General features: G+C 47.9%; 1 protein-coding gene and 1 non-coding gene across 2 annotated transcripts in view; both read left to right on the plus strand.

Moving 5' to 3' along the window:
- LYPLAL1 (lysophospholipase like 1) overlaps nt 1–22,079 on the plus strand; it is a 181,980-nt gene that overhangs the window by 9,196 nt on the left and 150,705 nt on the right. The window lies entirely within an intron of this gene.
- LOC148513922 (5S ribosomal RNA) lies at nt 5,622–5,740 on the plus strand. Its single transcript, XR_015880138.1, has one exon. It is a non-coding gene; the product is annotated as a 5S ribosomal RNA (ribosomal RNA).

A 22,079-nucleotide genomic window follows, 5' to 3' on the forward strand; every position in this document is an offset into this window, starting at 1 on the left:
TACTAGCGTATATACGGTGAGGGTACGGCCTTTCTAGCGTATATACGGTGAGGGTACGTGCTTACTAGCGTATATACGGTGAGGTTACGTCCTTACTAGCGTATATACGGTGAGGTTACGTCCTTACTAGCGTATATACGGTGAGGGTGCATCCTTACTAGCGTATATACGGTGAGGATACGTCCTTACTAGCGTATAAACGGTGATTGTACGTCCTTACTAGCGTATATACGGTGAGGGGACGTCCTTACTAGCGTATATACGGTGAGGGGACGTCCTTACTAGCGTATATACGGTGAGGTTACGTCCTTACTAGCGTATATACGGTGAGGGTATGTCCTTACTAGCGTATATACGGTGAGGTTACGTCCTTACTAGCGTATATACGGTGAGGGTACTTCCTTACTAGCGTATATACGGTGAGGACAAGTACTTACTAGCGTATATTAGGTGAGGGTACGTCCTTTCTAGCGTATATACGGTGAGGGTACGTCCTTACTAGCGTATATATTCACGGTGAGGGTACGTCCTTTCTAGCGTATATACGGTGAGGGTACGTCCTTACTAGCGTATATATACACGGTGAGGGTACGTCCTTTCTAGCGTATATACGGTGAGGGTACGTCCTTACTAGCGTATATATACACGGTGAGGGTACGTCCTTTCTAGCGTATATATGGTGAGGGTACGTCCTTACTAGCGTATATACGGTGAGGGTACGTCCTTACTAGCGTATATACGGTGAGGGTACGTCCTTACTAGCGTATATATATACGGTGAGGGTACGTCCTTTCTAGCGTATATACGGTGAGGGTACGTCCTTACTAGCGTATATACGGTGAGGGTACGTCCTTTCTAGCGTATATACGGTGAGGGTACGTCCTTACTAGCGTATATATACACGGTGAGGGTACGTTCTTACTAGCGTATATACGGTGAGGGTACGTTCTTACTAGCGTATATACGGTGAGGATACTTTCTTACTAGCGTATTTATGGTGAGGGTACGTTCTTACTAGCGTATATACGGTGAGGATACTTTCTTACTTGCGTATATACGGTGAGGGTACGTTCTTACTAGCGTATATACGGTGAGGGTACGTTCTTACTAGCGTATATACGGTGAGGATACGTTCTTACTAGCGTATATACGGTGAGGGTACGTTCTTACTAGCGTATATAAGGTGAGGATACTTTCTTACTAGCGTATATATGGTGAGGGTACGTCCTTACTAGCGTATATATGGTGAGGGTACGTCCTTACTAGCGTATATATACGGTGAGGATACTTTCTTACTAGCGTATATATGGTGAGGGTACGTTCTTACTAGCGTATATACGGTGAGGATACTTTCTTACTAGCGTATATATGGTGAGGGTACGTCCTTACTAGCGTATATATACGGTGAGGATACTTTCTTACTAGCGTATATATGGTGAGGGTACGTTCTTACTAGCGTATATACGGTGAGGATACGTTCTTACTAGCGTATATATACGGTGAGGATACTTTCTTACTAGCGTATATATGGTGAGGGTACGTTCTTACTAGCGTATATACGGTGAGGATACGTTCTTACTAGCGTATATATACGGTGAGGATACGTCCTTACTAGCGTATATATACGGTGAGGATACTTTCTTACTAGCGTATATACGGTGAGGGTACGTCCTTACTAGCGTATATTTACGGTGAGGATACTTTCTTACTAGCGTATATATGGTGAGGGTACGTCCTTACTAGCGTATATACGGTGAGGGTACGTCCTTACTAGCGTATATATACGGTGAGGATACTTTCTTACTAGCTTATATATGGTGAGGGTACGTCCTTTCTAGCGTATATACGGTGAGGATACGTCCTTACTAGCGTATATACGGTGAGGGTACGTCCTTACTAGCGTATATACGGTGAGGGTACGTCCTTACTAGCGTATATACGGTGAGGGTACGTCCTTACTAGCGTATATACGGTGAGGGTACGGCCTTACTAGCGTATATACGGTGAGGGTACATCCTTTCTAGCGTATATATACGGTGAGGGTACGGCCTTACTAGCGTATATACACGGTGAGTGTATTCCTTACTAGCGTATACACGGTGAGGGTACGTCCTTACTAGCGTATACACGGTGAGGGTACGTCCTTTCTAGCGTATACACGGTGAGGGTACGTCCTTACTAGCGTATACACGGTGAGGGTACATCCTTACTAGCGTATATACGGTGAGGGTACGGCCTTACTAGCGTATATATATTTCTACTTCAGGGTCCATAGGGTATCCACAGGATACCTTGGGGTATAGGTGATGACGTCAGTCCTCAGGCACCACAGAGTTAAAGTTTTCAGCCTCCCAGGATGCATCTGGATCCCTCTCCTATACACCTCCCCCGGGCCAAGGCATCTCAGTTTCGTCGGTGCCTGGCCGGAGTCGGAGGCACCTGTTAGAGGGGGGCTATAAAGAGCCCCTGAAGTTTCTTTTAAAGGCAGCGCTGGCTGCACATCTGGGAGTACAGCATGGACAGTCAGTACTGACGTCCATGTCGTCTCCCCTACTCCCCGCCGGTACCAGAACTCCGGTACTGTGACGGGGATGCTGGTAGACATCTGGGGTCACGGCTAGTGGTGACCCCAGATGTTTTGGACCGTCGCCGGATCCAAGGGGATAGCAGGTAAGCAGCGGGGTCCCGCGGTGGGTCCCCGCTGGTCACATGGTCCTGTCCCCAGGCAGGGGGCTCCCTGGGGACTGGCTGCAGCGTGGAGCCAGGCGACCAACCTGCGCTTCCTCTACCCCCTGGAACAGCGGGCCGCTGCTGAGCGGCATGCGCTGCGCCGCCCCAGGGGTTAAATGCAGGCCAGGGGAGCGCGCTTTCCCTGTCTCACAGCCGGCGCCTCCCCTGCTGCGCACAGCCTCTCTGCTCTTTCTGATTGGCCATAGTGTGTCAGCGCTCCTCCCCCAGGCCGGCCTCCTTCATCCTCTGCTCCTCGGTGGCCATCTTTGAAGCATGGTGATCGCTGCTGGAAGCCTGTGAGCGGTGGCATTGCGGTCTGGGTCCCCCAGCATACCTCTCCTCCGTTTGTCACAGGTCAGTGTATGCAGCGCTGAGTCCTACCAGCCTGAGGGTCTGAGTAGTTGAGAATCAGCGCTAATAGTGCAGAGATTTGTTTCTTCTGCATTGTATGTGACTGAACTGCTAGCCCTGCTGTCTGTACTTTCACTTTCTACTGTCAGCCTTATTACTGTCCCTGATCTTGCTCTGCTCAAAGCCCTTGCGGTGCGCAGTGTGCAGGGCGTTATTCACACTATACCAATACGTATAGGTGTGAGTGTCACATACCATCATGTCTGAGACTGACTTTCCTCTCCAGCTCATGTGTACTAAATGTAAGGTACCAATAGCGGAGGGGGAGGGTAACGCGGAGGGGCTATGTCGCCAGTGCCTGGTACTGTCATGGCCGATTATGGTCACGGTCCCGGTACAGGAACCTCCCTCGGCTTGTTTCGCTAAGGCGCTTACAACCCTTGTGGGCCAGCTAGCTCCGCCACCTGCGTTTACCCAGATGGGTTTGTCCCAGCGGTCAGTGGTGTCGTCACCCATGCGGGAGTTCCCGAGACAATTGATGGTACCCCACAGCCTCCCTGTCCCATCCCAGTTTTCTCCGGAGCCTGCGTGGGTTATTACTCTAACTACATCGGTTCAGCATTTGTCCAATGTTTTACAGGGGGAGTCTGTGTTGCGGCCTCATAATAGGCCGGTGGCGTCTTTATCTGCTGCTTATGGAGATGATAATGAGACGTCGGATGATGGGGAGATTCTGGATCTATCTGACCAAGAACCTTTCCGTACCAAAGAGCCGGACGCGAAGTCCAGGGTGTATATCCCTCGTCTTATTCGTGCGGTCCGCATGGCTTTAGTTATTGAGGATATTGATCCTTCGGTGGCCAATTTCAAATATGCCTTTTTTAAGGATATTAAGGGTGAGGCTACGGTGTTCCCTCTTTCTGATCAATTAGTGGATCATTTAGAGGAGGCATGGAAAAATCCAGGTAAACGGTTTCAGCCCCAGAGGCGCTTAGCCGTGGTTTATCCGTTTGTGGACAATTATTTTTCTAAGAGGGAATCCCCTCCACAAGTGGATTCACGTGTCACACGCCTAGTCAAAAGTGCCACGTTGCCTATGCCTTCGATGTCATCCTTGAAGGATGTCACTGACCGCAAGGTGCAGATCTGCCTCAAATCCGTTTATTCCCTTGCAGGGGGAGCATCCAGACCGGCTATGGGCGTGTGTTGGGCAGCCAGAGCTATGGAGTGCTGGGCGGATAATTTGGAGGCGTCTTTGGACTCTGACTGTTCGGCTAAACAGACCAGGTTGGTGGGCAATCTCCGAGTCTCGGCCACTCACATTAATGAAGCGGCCTTAGACATTTGTATGCTCACCTCTAGGATCTCCTCTGCAGCCGTGGATGCTCGTCGCACCTTATGGTTGCGTTCTTGGAAAGCGGACACGGATTTCAAAAAGGGATTAGAAGGTCTGCCTTTCAATGGAGAGGGGTACTATTTGGTCCAGATCTGGACAAAATAATAGCTACGTTGGCAGCAGCAAAATCTGCATGTCTTCCGTTTGCTACGATTCCTTCTAGTGTTGGTGGGTCGTCCTTTCGGCCTCACAGGGCCCAAGGTAGGCCTAAAGCACAGTCCTTTCCACGGCAGGCTTGGAGCAAGAAATTGTCCAAGCCCAAGAAACAGGTCTGGAAAACCAGACGTCCGGCTCCTAGGTCAGATGACAAACCTGCGGCCTGACGGTCCGGGCCTCCTTTTGGGGGATCCCAAAGTGGGGGGCCGCCTGCTTCAGTTCGCCCAGTGCTGGTCGAGGACTACGACAGACACTTGGGTTCAGGAGGTGGTCTCTCACAGGTATGCCCTCTCTTTTCGGCATAGGCCTCCATCCCGGTTCTTTACCACAGGCCTTCCGCTAGACCGGAGCAAAGCCTCAGAACTGCGGAAGGTTTTGCACACTATGCTCCAGGCCGGAGTTATAGTGCATGTTCCAATTTCCCAGAGGGGCCAGGCTTTTTATTCCAATCTATGTTTGGTGCAGAAACCCAATGGGTCGTACCGTCTGATTCTCAACCTCAAGGCCCTCAACAAGTCCTTGAGGGTGCCTCTGTTTCGGATGGAGACCCTGCGGTCCATTATTCTGGCACTGGAACCTGGGGACTACATGGTGTCATTGGACATCCAGGACGCTTACCTGCATGTCCCTATTCTTTTGCGCCATCAGCAGTTCCTCAGATTTGCAATCTGCAACGAACATTTCCAGTTCGGGGCGCTGCCTTTTGGCCTGGTGACTGCTCCACGGGTATTCACCAAGGTAATGGCGTCTCTTCTGCGGACGCAGGGAGTCCGACTGTTGCCTTATCTTGACGACCTCCTGTTGATAGCGGGGTCTCCAGAGCTGCTTTTTGGATCTGACGATTGCAGTACTGCAACGTCGCGGCTGGTTGATAAACTGGCAGTGGTCCACTCTCACCCCGTCTCAGAGGATCCTGCACCTCGGGGCCTTCTTGGACTCCAGGCAGCAGCGGATCTTTGTGACGGAGGAAAAGATCCTGTCCAGATGGGCTTACGGCCACACCACCCTGAACATGCCCGATCTCATCTGATCTCGGAAGCTAAGCAGGGTCAGGCCTGGTTAGTACTTGGATGGGAGACCGCCTGGGAATACCAGGTGCTGTAAATGGATTGCCTCAGTGTCGCAAGTCCCAGACGATGGTGCTCACTCTGGAGGTTCGCCTGCCTCTCACCTGGTGGTTGCAGACGACCCACCTCGACAAGGGTCGCCTGTTCTGGGTTGCGAACTGGGTCCTGTTAACAATGGACGCCAGTCTCCGGGGCTGGGGAGCTGTCACGGGTCCACACTTGTTTCAGGGCAGGTGGACTCGGGCGGAAGCGGAGCTTCCATTACACATTTTGGAACTCCGTGTGGTGTTCAGAGCTCTCCAGCTGGCACAGCTGGTTCTCCAGGGTCACCCTGTGCAGGTCCAATCGGACAAAGCCACCACGGTGACCTATTTAAACCAACAAGGAGGAACCCGAACTCGGGCAGCACTCGCAGAAGTGTCCCGTATTCTGGTCTGGGCGGAGCGCAATCTCCCAGCAATATCAGCAGTGTTCATTCCGGGAGTCCTCAACTGGGAAGCGGATTTTCTCAGCAGGCAGGACGTGCATCCGGGAGAGTGGTCTTTACACCAGGACGTCTTTCAGAGTCTGGTGGACAAATGGGGTCTTCCAGAGATAGACCTCATGGCGTCCCGGCACAACAACAAGTTGCCGGTGTACGGGTCTCGAAAAAGAGACGAAAAGGCGTCTCTGGTGGATGCTCTGTCCATCCAGGGGACGGTGTAGTTTGCTCCCGTTTTCCCTTCTTCCGCGGGTAATACGGAAATTCAAATGAGAAGGAGGTACGCTACTGTTGATTGCTCCCGAGTGGCCCAGACGGCACTGGTTTTCCGACCCCCAGAGTCTGTCAGTAGATGTTCCTCTGAGGTTACCATTTGGACCGGATCCGCTGTCACAGGGTCCTTGTCTTCACCCGGACCTGACTCGGCTGTCTTTGCCGGCGTGGCTGTTCAAACGGTCATGCTAAAGTCCAGAGGGTTTTTCTGGCTCTGTGGTGCAATCCATGCTAAGAGCTCGTAAACCTTCCTCGGCAAGAGTCTACCATCGTGTGTGGCATACTTTCTTCCGGTGGTGTAGACCTAGAGGGTATTCCCCCTAGGGAGTTCCGCCTGTCTAGGGTGTTGGCTTTCCTACAGGCTGGACTGGATCATGGGCTTCGCCTGGCTTCTCTGAAAGTGCAGGTGTCTGCCCTGTCAGTCTGGTTTAATCATAGGATTGCTGCGCTCTCTGATGTGCGCACCTTTATGCGAGGTGTTCTTCGCATTCAGCCACCTTTTGTTCCGCCGGTGGCGCCTTAGGATTTGGCTGTGGTCCTCAGAGTTCTCCAGGGACCGCCGTTTGAAACACTGGGCTCAGTGGACTTCAAATGGCTTACAGCTAAAACCATATTCCTTCGGGCCCTTGCCTCGGCCAGAAGGGTTTTGGATTTAGGGGCTCTCTCTTGTAGACCCCTTTTCTGATTTCTCAGAGGAATAGGGCGGTGCTTCGCACTCGTCCGGGATTCCTTCCCAAAGTGGTATCCATTGTTGTGCCGGCTTTCAATTCACCTGGATTTTCAGTGGGTGATGCCACTTGGGATGTTGTGCGGGCATTGAGAATTTATGTTGACCGCACTTCTTCTTTTAGGAAGTCGGACGCCTTGTTTGTCCTCTATGGCTTCCGTAAAAAGGGTTGGCCTGCTTCAAAGTAGACTTTGGCAGGCTGGATTCGTATGGCAATTTCAGAAGCTTATCTTCATGAAGGTCTTCCAGTTTCCTCCTTGGTGAGGGCTCATTCCACTAGGTCTGTGGGTCCTTCGTGGGCAGCTAGACGTGGTGCATCTGCAGTTCAGATCTGCAAGGCTGCTACGTAGTCTTCTGTCCATACCTTTGTGAGGTATTACACTTTTGACACCTTTGCCTCTCAGGATGCTTCCTTCGGGCGGCGGATTCTCCTCTCAGCACAGGAGCGTCCCCACCCTTAAAGGATACTGCTTTGGGACATCCCCAAGGTATCCTGTGGATACCCTATGAACCCTGAAGTAGAAAATATGAGATATGGTAAGAACTTAGCTTTGTTATCTCTCTTTCTACGAAGTCCATAGGGTTCCACAGGACTCCCGCCCTGTCGCACCTGTGCTGCAGATGGGCTTTGCTCTGGTCACCGGTTTTTCCGTCTCCCTATGGTGAGAATGTGATTCTTGTGAGTGTCCAGATTTTTTCTTCTCTCTCTTTCTTCTCCTCCTCCGGCCTATGGCTTGTGACGTGAGATGCCTTGGCCCGGGGGCGGGGTATAGGAGAGGGACCCAGATGCATCCTGGGAGGCTGAAAACTTTAACTCTGTGGTGCCTGAAGACTGACGTCATCACCTATACCCCAAGGTATCCTGCGGAACCCTATGGACTTCGTAGAAATAGAGATAACAAGGGTAACTTCTTACCGTATCTCATATCATATATATATATATACATATATATATATATATATATATATATACGGTGAGGGTACTTCCTTACTAGCGTATATACGGTGAGGACAAGTCCTTACTAGCGTATATATACAGTGAGGATTATTTATAGCTGGTTTTCCAAAACATGCTCCTCAAAGTCCCCTTGCAGTCCATGTTTTAAGGATATTCATGCTTGAGCACTGGCGGTTGAATCAAAATCACTGAAGTACTAATTCAGTCACCTGTGCTCAAGCACGGATAGCCTTAAAACCTGGCTTGAGAACTGCGTTTAAGATGCACTGATTTATTATAATGGATGTTTGTACAGATTTCTAAATTTTTTAAAATATTGTAATTTTTTTTATTAGATCGTCTTGAAAAACGCTGCTTAATTTCTTCCAATTTGTCTCCAGAAATAGCCTCGTACTCGGGCGCACTGCTTGCATTTATAAACACCCAAACCGTGCACAGAGAAGTAGCAATAAGTCTCCCCATAAATCATTCTCTTGTGATATCTGTATTTTCACACACACACAGGAATGGGGAATACAAAGTGCGGTATAGATGGCCTCTCTGTGCTATTTACCACCCCTTTACACAGAGGATTAATTCACTGGTTACATAGTAATTAGCTGGAATCATCATTTCTGTTACTGGTCACCACGAAAACATCCCTAGTTCTTGTTTTTCCATTTGTCATGTTCCACACTGGTAGCTGCTCTGTAAACCTAATTTACCATTCGTGTGTTGCGCTCATGCTTTCTAATAGACAAGTGCCCTTCGTACCTTAAACAGACGACAATCATAATGTACAGTAATTCCTACGTTAACGAGCTAGGCGCCACTAATGGGCATGAGATCATTTGTTTGTGAGTCATAGACCGATGGCCAACGCTCAAATCTTTTTAACTTCACAAGTTGTATTCATATTACGCTTGAGAGGTTTGATGTGTGCTTTATGTTTTGTGTAGCGGCATGTCACTCTCTGCCCTGTGATTAATCTGGCATTAGTTATGCCAAGGAGACAGAACGTACAGGCAGACGCTGTGTATGGCAGAGCTCCTGGTAATACCGGGTGTAGATGACCATCGCTGCTTTCAGCGCATGAATTCTGCGTTATTCAGATCACAGATATGAAGCAAACGCCATGTTCCTCCTCTGGGGACCTTTATATTGTGGTGTAGGGGAAGGTTGTGACGTTCCTGTACTTCGGTCATTTGTAGTTCTGTGGTTCCTATCCTACAAGGCTGGTTATTATATGGGTAGAGAGGGGTCTTGGAAGTTATGTGATGTCACCTATTAACCTCCTTATTATAAGCTCAGATCAGATCTTTCTAGCTGTCAGCTCTTGGGCCAAATGTGGCATATTTTGCCTCTTCTGCAGACCCCTGCTTACCCGATGACCCATTAGCTATATGATCTGGCCCTCAGGCTGGTATCTTCTACATAACATTGGAAATACGCCACTTCTATGTAGGGGTTACATTTGCAGAATAGACCTCAGTCTTCTTGTCCACCCATTGTTTTTATGTAGGGTCTTTTTGGGTGGTGGGATGTTTGTTTTTGATTTTTAAAGTGGGGGGGGTTGTTCTTAATATTCTGTTGTGATGTTTACACTAGCGCTTCGGGAGAGCCCAGCCTGATGCCGGAAAAGTGCATAAATCTGACTGGATCTGCTCCGGTATAATTACTTCGGAGAGCGTTTGTGTCCTTTTGCTCCTTGTGCAAAATGCTGTTATTAGTGATCGTTCTAGCACCCTGCACCTGCCACAACCCTATGCACTTCCTCCATCCTGCCTGGGGTGTCACTCTGCTCTGGTGCTTCTAGCACCCTGCACCTGCCACAAACTGTGCAGTTCCTCTTTCCTGCTTATCACTCTCTGCTCTGGTGCTTCTAGCACACCGACTGTTGAATCTCTGCAGTTTGTTGCATCAGCTGAGTGTTCTAGAAGCACCAGAGCAGAGAGTGACACCCCAGGCAGGATGGAGGAAGTGCATAGGGTTGTGGCAGGTGCAGGGTGCTAGATTGAAGACAACATTTGTTGTATTTTTGTCATAGACATTTAGAGCGATTCACCTCTGCATTCCTACATGTGGAGGGAACAGCGCCAAAACAGCGCTCATGGGTTAGAAGTAGGGAGTCTAGTAAGCAGGAGTAGGTTTGGGGGGGATTAGGGTTGGGCCCCCCCAGGAAGAGGTGTGGGTTGGGCCCCCCCAGGGAGAGGTGAGGGTTGGCCCCCCCCAGGGAGAGGTGAGGGTTGGGCCCCCCCAGGGAGAGGTGAGGGTTGGGCCCCCCCAGGGAGAGGTGAGGGTTGGGCCCCCCCAGGGAGAGGTGAGGGTTGGGCCCCCCCAGGGAGAGGTGAGGGTTGGGACCCCCCAGTGAGAGCTGAGGGTTGGGCACCCTATGGGAGGATTATGTTTTTGGGAGCAGTAAGGGGGGGTTAGGCACCCCAGGGTGAGGTCAGGTATAGGCACTAGGGGGGGGAGGTTAGGGTTAGGCACCACTGAGGGGGGGGGAGCAGGACAGGGGAGGGTTCGGGTACTTTCCTGCTCCAGTCTGAATCTTCATCCTGTCGGGCATCCACTGTCGGATTTCAATCCCTTTCCTCTACAAGTCACCTTATCTGAGAGTACTGCCCTTTGCAGGTTTATTAATTCCTTTGGTAGATTTGAATGTTTCTGTCTTATCATGTGGGTCCTTCTCTCCTCCGTGTTGTACAGGGTCAGTCATTAGTCTCCACTGATAATATTTGTAACTCAGTCCTTGCTCCATTATAGTTGTATTATACTGTATGTATAATGTGCAATGTAATAAAGTATTCTGGTGGCTTCAGATGTCTGTGCTCCTAATGCAAACATTTCTACATTTTGATGTATTACATTTACGATTTATTATTCAATATACATTTATTTTACTCATTCTGAAGTATCTGCCGTATTACACTATTTATATAATCAATAACAAGGTTACCAGCTTGTCTTCTGCCTCCTGTGATTTAGCCAAACCTTTAGCCGTTCCATGCTGTATTTAAATGGAATTTAATGGTTTTCAGCTTCTAGTAAATTTATTTTGATATACTGTATAATATGCCTTGCTAAAATCTACATACGCTGCATCTGCTGATCTATTAGTTTAGTTTCTGAGTCAGAAGAGCCCAGTAGGTCTGTGTGATGTGATCTCCCAGCAGGAATCGGTGCCGTAGGTCTGTGTGATGTGATCTCCCAGCAGGAATCGGTGCCGTAGGTCTGTGTGATGTGATCTCCCAGCAGGAATCGGTGCCGTAGGTCTGTGTGATGTGATCTCCCAGCAGGAATCGGTGCCGTAGGTCTGTGTGATGTGATCTCCCAGCAGGAATCGGTGCCGTAGGTCTGTGTGATGTGATCTCCCAGCAGGAATCGGTGCCGTAGGTCTGTGTGATGTGATCTCCCAGCAGGAATCGGTGCCGTAGGTCTGTGTGATGTGATCTCCCAGCAGGAATCGGTGCCGTAGGTCTGTGTGATGTGATCTCCCAGCAGGAATCGGTGCCGTAGGTCTGTGTGATGTGATCTCCCAGCAGGAATCGGTGCCGTAGGTCTGTGTGATGTGATCTCCCAGCAGGAATCGGTGCCGTAGGTCTGTGTGATGTGATCTCCCAGCAGGAATCGGTGCCGTAGGTCTGTGTGATGTGATCTCCCAGCAGGAATCGGTGCCGTAGGTCTGTGTGATGTGATCTCCCAGCAGGAATCGGTGCCGTAGGTCTGTGTGATGTGATCTCCCAGCAGGAATCGGTGCTGTAGGTCTGTGTGATGTGATCTCCCAGCAGGAATCGGTGCCGTAGGTCTGTGTGATGTGATCTCCCAGCAGGAATCGGTGCCGTAGGTCTGTGTGATGTGATCTCCCAGCAGGAATCGGTGCCGTAGGTCTGTGTGATGTGATCTCCCAGCAGGAATCGGTGCCGTAGGTCTGTGTGATGTGATCTACCAGCAGGAATCGGTGCCGTAGGTCTGTGTGATGTGATCTCCCAGCAGGAATCGGTGCCGTAGGTCTGTGTGATGTGATCTCCCAGCAGGAATCGGTGCCGTAGGTCTGTGTGATGTGATCTCCCAGCAGGAATCGGTGCCGTAGGTCTGTGTGATGTGATCTCCCAGCAGGAATCGGTGCCGTAGGTCTGTGTGATGTGATCTCCCAGCAGGAATCGGTGCCGTAGGTCTGTGTGATGTGATCTCCCAGCAGGAATCGGTGCCGTAGGTCTGTGTGATGTGATCTCCCAGCAGGAATCGGTGCCGTAGGTCTGTGTGATGTGATCTCCCAGCAGGAATCGGTGCCGTAGGTCTGTGTGATGTGATCTCCCAGCAGGAATCGGTGCCGTAGGTCTGTGTGATGTGATCTCCCAGCAGGAATCGGTGCCGTAGGTCTGTGTGATGTGATCTCCCAGCAGGAATCGGTGCCGTAGGTCTGTGTGATGTGATCTCCCAGCAGGAATCGGTGCCGTAGGTCTGTGTGATGTGATCTCCCAGCAGGAATCGGTGGCGTAGGTCTGTGTGATGTGATCTCCCAGCAGGAATCGGTGCCGTAGGTCTGTGTGATGTGATCTCCCAGCAGGAATCGGTGCCGTAGGTCTGTGTGATGTGATCTCCCAGCAGGAATCGGTGCCGTAGGTCTGTGTGATGTGATCTCCCAGCAGGAATCTGGGCCTGAGTCAGAGCCGCTCGCTCTGAATCAGGGCCGGGCATTTTTTTTTTCGGAACGTCCTCCTGGCCGCTCGCATAGCTGTGGCTGCAGTGGACCGGCCCTGGCTCTGCTGTGGCTGCAGTGGACCGGCCCTGGCTCTGCTGTGGCTGCAGTGGACCGCTCCTCGCTCTGCTGTGGCTGCAGTGGACCGGCCCTGGCTCTGCGCTAGCTCCCCCTCTCCCCCTGCAGGACGCAGCTGAGTAGAGCCAGCCAGGTGCCTCCCCGGACCAGACAGGGATAGCGGGGCAGCCAATAACAATCTGCCTCATTCTTATTGGCTTCTGCTGGACGTCCACAACGATCTACTGGTCGAGTTTTCGCGTGCCCCTCAGTTAGGTGGTACAGTAATTATTTACGTGACTTAGTACGGCATGTTGTGCCAGCATTGGGGAGACACCACAGCAGACAGATTTCTTATTGAGTTTCTTAAAGTAGATCTTCAATGATACATTGTATAAAGTGCAGAGGTGAGAAGTCCTTATTTCAGTCATTGTCCAGAAAGCTGCTAAAGATTAACCGGAGAAGTATAGAGTACGCCTGGATAGCCAGCCTAAATCTGCTGTATGCCTGGGAAGCCCACCCCCCACTCTGGGCCTGCTGGAGAGCCCACCCGGATCTTCTAACATGTCACAAGGTTGGGATTTGTTGTTATAAAGTGACACAAAATAGCAGATTGAGTTGTTTGGTGTATCACACCGGCCAATGATAGTCGTGTGACTAAGCCACATCCTCACCGTGGGTAATTCCTGTTAGCCTCCATTGTGTGAGGCTCTTTCTGGGCATGGTGGTTCGGCTTTGTTTCAATAAATCTTGTCCAGTTTGGAATATATTTTGGATGCCAAGGTGTCTCCATGCCAACCTAAGGAAAGGCTGGCATCAAGCAATAATGCCAAATATTTGGACCCGAATATCAGATTATCCAGTGTTCCACCTGTGGGATTGCAGCACATATATGAGGTGAGGGAAGGTTGAGCTGTATACAGGGGCCTGATTCAGACCCGGACGCTAAATGCGTCTGCTCACTGGCTAAAAGGGACCGGCTATTTAAATCGTGTGCTCGCACTGCGTCGCGTAAAGTCGCCCACTAAGTGATAGCGAGTGGCTGCACTATGCGCTTGCACCTGTATAAAGACGCCCCTGTGCCACTCGCAACACACGTCATCTCCGGCAGTGTAAGGATTAATCGGGAACATCGAGAGCCATCGGAGCTGCTCGCAGCACTTGTGGTAGCCTTTTCCCACCACAACATTGCGAGCAGTTCAGGCTAAAATACAACCTAGTCACGTGTGTAATGACGCTACTTTGCTAATTATGCACGCCCATTAAACGCCGTTCTGACGGTCGGGCACGCCTGCATTCGCACATCCACACTCCCGTTTTTAAGCACTTTCCCCTGTTACCACCCACAAACGGCACTATCTGTCACTCAAAATAGTGGCCTGACTACAGGCTACGGGCGAGCACTTTCCCATCGCAATGACTGGTTCCTGCACGCGCATTGCGACTTATACGCATGTGCAGATTCAAAAAATCGCTCAATGCGAGCGAGCGCAGCATAGCGTCTGGGTCTGAATCAGGCCCACAGTACATATAATATAGCGTCACAGCAGGAGATCTTCATGGCCCCAGAACAGAGTATTTTGTGGCCCCAGAGGTAACGTTTTGGAGTCTACGGATTTTCCCGGTAAATCGCTGTCACCACTTTAGCGCGTCTCCCAATATCTGAGCACAAAATTCCACATGGACTTCCAACACGGATTTGTAATAAGGATATTACTACTAAAGGGTTTGGTTACAGGAATCAGAAACTTGTTTAGTAAAAGTTGGTGATTTGGAAATGGAGACTGTTTTCCAGGACTTTGGATAATGACAGCAGGAAACATAGGGCCTGATTCAGAGCCGGACTCAATTAGTGCTCACTCGTCCAGAAAATAGGGGTGGCTATTCAAATCAATCGTTCGCTCTTTGCGGTCTGTTCACGCCTCTAGGTCTGAACGAGCGAACCAAACTTGCGGTCATTTTTTTTAAAAAAAGACCCCTGGCCGCTCGCATCCTACATCATATCCGCTATTTATTAGATTAATCGAGTACATCGACCAGCGTATGAACTGCTCGCTATTCTTGGGGTTGGTTTTTCCTACCACAATTTTGCGAGCAGTTCTGACTATAAAATAACCCAGTGATGTGGTCAATGACGCTGCTGTATTCATTATGCACACCCATAAAACGCCCGTTTTGACCTTTAAGCACGCCTGCGTTCTGATCTCCACTCCCCGTTTTCAAGCACCTTCCCCTGTTACCACCCACATAGGCCTCCTCCTGTCACTCAAATTATCAGGCATTCGCTATTTTGCGAGCACATGAATTTCGACCGCACTGACTGGTTCGCGCATGTGTATAACGATCCGTACGCATGCGCAGTTGGGCAAACATCGCTCGGAGCGAACGAGCGTCAGCTTACGAGCGGCTCTGAATCAGGCCCATAGTGATGACATAATAGGGATTAATAAGGAGGCATTAGGCTTTGCAGGGGCATACGCACACCCTGCACCCATAGTATACTTACCTTGTGTCGGCAAGCGGGTCCCTCTTCCTTGGCGACACGTTCAGGACACGTTCAGGAAGATGGCACTGCGCAGTGAAAGCAAAGACTCTGGCACTGGGCCGCCTGCCCGAATATCACTGGGAAGATGGCACTGTGGAGGAGGAGGGACCCACTTGCCGACACAAGGTAAGATGCGGGACTTGGGGTGGTGCCGCACATTTTGCCCCTCTGGCATAAATACTGGACGCAGTAGCGTTGTTACCGTAATGTGCTCCACCATACATCGCAGTTATGTTCAGCTGCTTGTTGCCTGCAATAGAACTAGCTTTCATCTGCATTGTCTGCTGCTGAATCGGGCCCTGTGACTGCCGACATCACTGCTGACATCAAGCCCCAGAATGCCATGGGAAAGGCAAGAATGGAACTTAGTTATCCTCCAATCACTGTTAGGCCGATCTCTGCCAGTACAGAGCTGTGCCACAGGAAGAGTCCTAAAGGGAGGGTGATCTCTTTCCACTAGGGGCTAGATGCCCCCCAAAAAGTTTTCTTGACCTTGGGGGGGAGGGGGAAATACAGATATATATGTGTGTGTGTATATATGTATAATATATATATATATATATATATATATATATAAATTAGTTATGTTAGACATCTGTGGGGGTACTAACGCTGGGGGGCATGTTACACTAGTGGATGGGAAGGTTATGTCGCTTGGGGCCTATGACCAGTAGGGGGTATTGACACTTGGGATCTTCACTTTTTGCTTTAGGGGATCTACAGCCGTGGCCAAAAGTGAGAATGACACAAGTATTGGTTATCACAAAGTTTGCTGCTTCAGTGTTATTAGACCTTTTTGTCAGATGTTACTATGGTATACTGAGGTAACATTACAGCATTACATAAGTGTCAGATGTTACTATGGTATACTGAGGTAACATTACAGAATTACATAAGTGTCAGATGTTACTATGGTATACTGAGGTAACATTACATAAGTGTCAGATGTTACTATGGTATACTGAGGTAACATTACAGCATTACATAAGTGTCAGATGTTACTATGGTATACTGAGGTAACATTACAGCATTACATAAGTGTCAGATGTTACTATGGTATACTGAGGTAACATTACAGTATTACATAAGTGTCAGATGTTACTATGGTATTCTGAGGTAACATTACAGCATTACATAAGTGTCAGATGTTACTATGGTATACTGAGGTAACATTACAGCATTACATAAGTGTCAGATGTTACTATGGTATACTGAGGTAACATTACAGGCATTACATAAGTGTCAGATGTTACTATGATATACTGAGTTAACAATACAGCACTACATAACTGTAAGTGTCAGATGTTACTATGGTATACTGAGGTAACATTACAGCATTACATAAGTGTCAGATGTTACTATGGTATACTGAGGTAACATTACAGCATTACATAAGTGTCAGATGTTACTATGGTATACTGAGGTAACATTACAGCATTACATAAGTGTCATGTTACTATGGTATACTGAGGTAACATTACAGGATTACATAAGTGTCAGATGTTACTATGGTATACTGAGGTAACATTACAGCATTACATAAGTGTCAGATGTTACTATGGTATACTGAGGTAACATTACAGCATTACATAAGTGTCATATGTTACTATGGTATACTGAGGTAACATTACAGCATTACATAAGTGTCATATGTTACTATGGTATACTGACGTAACATTACAGCATTACATAAGTGTCATATGTTACTATGGTATACTGAGGTAACATTACAGCATTACATAAGTGTCAGATGTTACTATGGTATACTGAGGTAACATTACAGCATTACATAAGTGTCAGATGTTACTATGGTATACTGAGGTAACATTACAGCATTACATAAGTGTCAGATGTTACTATGGTATACTGAGGTAGCATTACATAAGTGTCAGATGTTACTATGGTATACTGAGGTAACATTACAGCATTACATAACTGTCAGATGTTACTATGGTATACTGAGGTAACATTACAGCATTACATAAGTGTCATATGTTACTATGGTATACTGAGGTAACATTACAGCATTACATAAGTGTCAGATGTTACTATGGTATACTGAGGTAACATTACAGCATTACATAAGTGTCAGATGTTACTATGGTATACTGACGTAACATTACAGCATTACGATGTTACTATGGTATACTGAGGTAACATTACAGCATTACATAAGTGTCAGATGTTACTATGGTATACTGAGGTAGCATTACATAAGTGTCAGATGTTACTATGGTATACTGAGGTAACATTACAGCATTACATAACTGTCAGATGTTACTATGGTATACTGAGGTAACATTACAGCATTACATAAGTGTCAGATGTTACTATGGTATACTGAGGTAACATTACAGCATTACATAAGTGTCAGATGTTACTATGGTATACTGACGTAACATTACAGCATTACATAAGTGTCAGATGTTACTATGGTATACTGAGGTAACATTACAGCATTACATAAGTGTTAGATGTTACTATGGTATACTGAGGTAGCATTACATAAGTGTCAGATGTTACTATGGTATACTGAGGTAACATTACAGCATTACATAACTGTCAGATGTTACTATGGTATACTGAGGTAACATTACAGCATTACATAAGTGTCATGTTACTATGGTATACTGAGGTAACATTACAGCATTACATAAGTGTCAGATGTTACTATGGTATACTGAGGTAACATTACAGGATTATATAAGTGTCAGATGTTACTATGGTATACTGAGGTAACATTACAGGATTACATAAGTGTCAGATGTTACTATGGTATACTGAGGTAACATTACAGCATTACATAAGTGTCAGATGTTACTATGGTATACTGAGGTAACATTACAGCATGGCATAAGTGTCAGATGTTACTATGGTATACTGAGGTAACATTACAGCATGGCATAAGTGTCAGATGTTACTATGGTATACTGAGGTAACATTACAGCATTACATAAGTGTTAGATGTTACTATGGTATACTGAGGTAACATTACAGCATTACATAAGTAAACAAAAAGTGGAAAGAAGAGGGGATTATTACTTAGTGCACTTATCCTCCACTAACAAGCAAATGATTTCTACCAAGTGATATCGTTGAAAAATAAATAAAATATAACCTTTATTGTAAATCTATTTAAAATAGTTAGCAAAATATTAAAATTATATAGACAAACAGTGCAAGTGTAGTTAAAATTTTTCCATATTGGAAAAAATTGTGCCTTCACGTAAACCAGCAAATTTTGGTATTATGATTATATGACTATTCATTAAATAATTGTCTGTTATTAAAGGTTGTTATTACCTCTTTGTGAATGTGCTGTTTGTGTCTGTTTGTACAGTGCCTTGGATCGTTTCTAATATTTAGTGTATATAACTATCTACCTCTGAGTTGCTCTGCGTTTGGTCTAGGACGCAATACTCTGCATGTAAGTACAGGCTGATAACGCTGACGTGCGCTGTAAGGTACCTACATACTGGACGCTGACATTGTGTTGGCCATTGAAGCTGTTTTAGGCCGCACTGTGTATGGGCCCAGAATGATCCCTATCTGCATGTGATCGGATGATGGATTAGATCGCTACATGTGACCCCATACGCATCATTCTCCCCCCACCCTTCATTCAGCCTGAGCCCTGCGTAGCTGCATCCGACCGAGTGGCGGCACCTTCCTGCGTATCGGCAATTTAAGGCGTCTTATATTCTTTAACTATAGCAAAGGTCATGGGACCTATAAATCCCCCCTAATAATTGGCAACCCCCCACCCTTTTATTGTACGTTTGGGACATTGTATTTCCTCTAAGTTGTGCACTTTAGTTTCCAGCGTTTGTGTGTAATTAGCATTCTAGAGTGATGTCTTTGTATATGGCTAAAATGATCTGGCGTGGTATCATTTCCCAGAGACATTACTAATGTACTAATTCCCCAAACGTACAGTGTTTTCCCACTCTGCGTACACCGTACAGTGTTTTCCCTCTCTGCGTAAACCGTACAGTGTTTTCCTCTCTGCGTACACCCGTACAGTGTTTTCCCTCTCTGCGTACACCGTACAGTGTTTCCCTCTCTGCGTACACCGTACAGTGTTTTTCCTCTCTGCGTACACCGTACAGTGTTTTTCCTCTCTGCGTACACCGTACAGTGTTTTTCCTCTCTGCGTACACCGTACAGTGTTTTCCCTCTCTGCGTACACCCGTACAGTGTTTTCCCTCTCTGCGTACAACGTACAGTGTTTTTCCTCTCTGCGTACACCGTACAGTGTTTTTCCTCTCTGCGTACACCCGTACAGTGTTTTTCCTCTCTGCGTACACCCGTACACCGTACAGTGTTTTTCCTCTCTGCGTACACCCGTACAGTGTTTTTCCTCTCTGCGTACACCGTACAGTGTTTTTCCTCTCTGCGTACACCCGTACAGTGTTTTTCCTCTCTGCGTACACCCGTACACCGTACAGTGTTTTCCCTCCCTGCGTACACCGTACAGTGTCTCCCTCCCTGCGTACACCGTACAGTGTTTTCCCTCTCTGCGTACACCGTACAGTGTTTTTACTCTCCGTGTACACCCGTACAGTGTTTTTCCTCTCCGTGTACACCCGTACAGTGTTTTTCCTCTCCGTGTCACCGTACAGTGTTTTCCCTCTCTGCGTACACCCGTACAGTGTTTTCCCTCTCTGCGTACACCCGTACAGTGTATTTCCTCTCTGCGTACACCTGTACAGTGTTTTTCCTCTCTGCGTACACCCATACAGTGTATTTCCTCTCTGCGTACACCTGTACAGTGTTTTTCCTCTCTGCGTACACCCGTACAGTGTTTTTCCTCTCCGTGTCACCGTACAGTGTTTTCCCTCTCTGCGTACACCCGTACAGTGTATTTCCTCTCTGCGTACACCTGTACAGTGTTTTTCCTCTCTGCGTACACCCGTACAGTGTTTTTCCTCTCCGTGTACACCGTACAGTGTTTTTCCTCTCCGCGTCACCGTACAGTGTTTTTCCTCTCTGCGTACACCCGTACAGTGTATTTCCTCTCCGCGTACACCCGTACAGTGTTTTTCCTCTCTGCGTACACCATACAGTGTTTTTCCTCTCCGTGTACACCGTACAGTGTTTTTCCTCTCCGTGTACACCCGTACAGTGTTTTTCCTCTCCGTGTCACCGTACAGTGTTTTCCCTCTCTGCGTACACCCGTACAGTGTTTTCCCTCTCTGCGTACACCCGTACAGTGTATTTCCTCTCTGCGTACACCTGTACAGTGTTTTTCCTCTCTGCGTACACCCATACAGTGTATTTCCTCTCTGCGTACACCCGTACAGTGTTTTTCCTCTCTGCGTACACCCGTACAGTGTTTTTCCTCTCCGTGTCACCGTACAGTGTTTTTCCTCTCCGTGTCACCGTACAGTGTTTTTCCTCTCTGCGTACACCCGTACAGTGTTTTCCCTCTCTGCGTACACCTGTACAGTGTTTTTCCTCTCTGCGTACACCCGTACAGTGTTTTTCCTCTCCGTGTCACCGTACAGTGTTTTTCCTCTCCGCGTCACCGTACAGTGTTTTTCCTCTCTGCGTACACCCGTACAGTGTATTTCCTCTCTGCGTACACCCGTACAGTGTATTTCCTCTCCGCGTACACCCGTACAGTGTTTTTTCCTCTCTGCGTACACCATACAGTGTTTTTCCTCTCCGTGTACACCGTACAGTGTTTTTCCTCTCCGTGTACACCCGTACAGTGTTTTTCCTCTCCGTGTACACCCGTACAGTGTTTTTCCTCTCCGTGTCACCGTACAGTGTTTTCCCTCTCTGCGTACACCCGTACAGTGTTTTCCCTCTCTGCGTACACCCGTACAGTGTATTTCCTCTCTGCGTACACCTGTACAGTGTTTTTCCTCTCTGCGTACACCCGTACAGTGTATTTCCTCTCTGCGTACACCCGTACAGTGTATTTCCTCTCTGCGTACACCCGTACAGTGTTTTTCCTCTCTGCGTACACCCGTACAGTGTTTTTCCTCTCCGTGTCACCGTACAGTGTTTTTCCTCTCCGTGTCACCGTACAGTGTTTTTCCTCTCTGCGTACACCCGTACAGTGTTTTCCCTCTCTGCGTACACCTGTACAGTGTTTTTCCTCTCTGCGTACACCCGTACAGTGTTTTTCCTCTCCGTGTCACCGTACAGTGTTTTTCCTCTCCGCGTCACCGTACAGTGTTTTTCCTCTCTGCGTACACCCGTACAGTGTTTTTCCTCTCTGCGTACACCCGTACAGTGTATTTCCTCTCTGCGTACACCCGTACAGTGTATTTCCTCTCTGCGTACACCATACAGTGTTTTTCCTCTCCGTGTACACCGTACAGTGTTTTCCCTCATCAGAGGAGAATATTAGATTAAATTGTTGGCATCACTATTGTTCTTTCTGGGATTTATGCTGTTACTGTCATGTAGCGAGTGAATGTTTTTGCAGTTTGTCTCAACACACAATAAACTTATATAATGCAGATTTTATCCCTTCCTGGTAGGGTTCCAATCTACAAAATAACTACGAGGGAGATTCGTGGCATCGGGATTCCCTTAGCGGAGATGGGATTAGCTCGCATTACAAGTAAACTGATTAAAATGCCATTCTTTGTTTTCCGTGCAGAAATTAATTTAATGGCTATTAGCGTTTATTAGCGTGGGTTT

This window comes from Taudactylus pleione, unplaced genomic scaffold, assembly GCF_031769625.1.
Source record: "Taudactylus pleione unplaced genomic scaffold, aTauple2 ptg000267l, whole genome shotgun sequence".
In the NCBI taxonomy this organism is placed as follows: domain Eukaryota; kingdom Metazoa; phylum Chordata; class Amphibia; order Anura; family Myobatrachidae; genus Taudactylus; species Taudactylus pleione.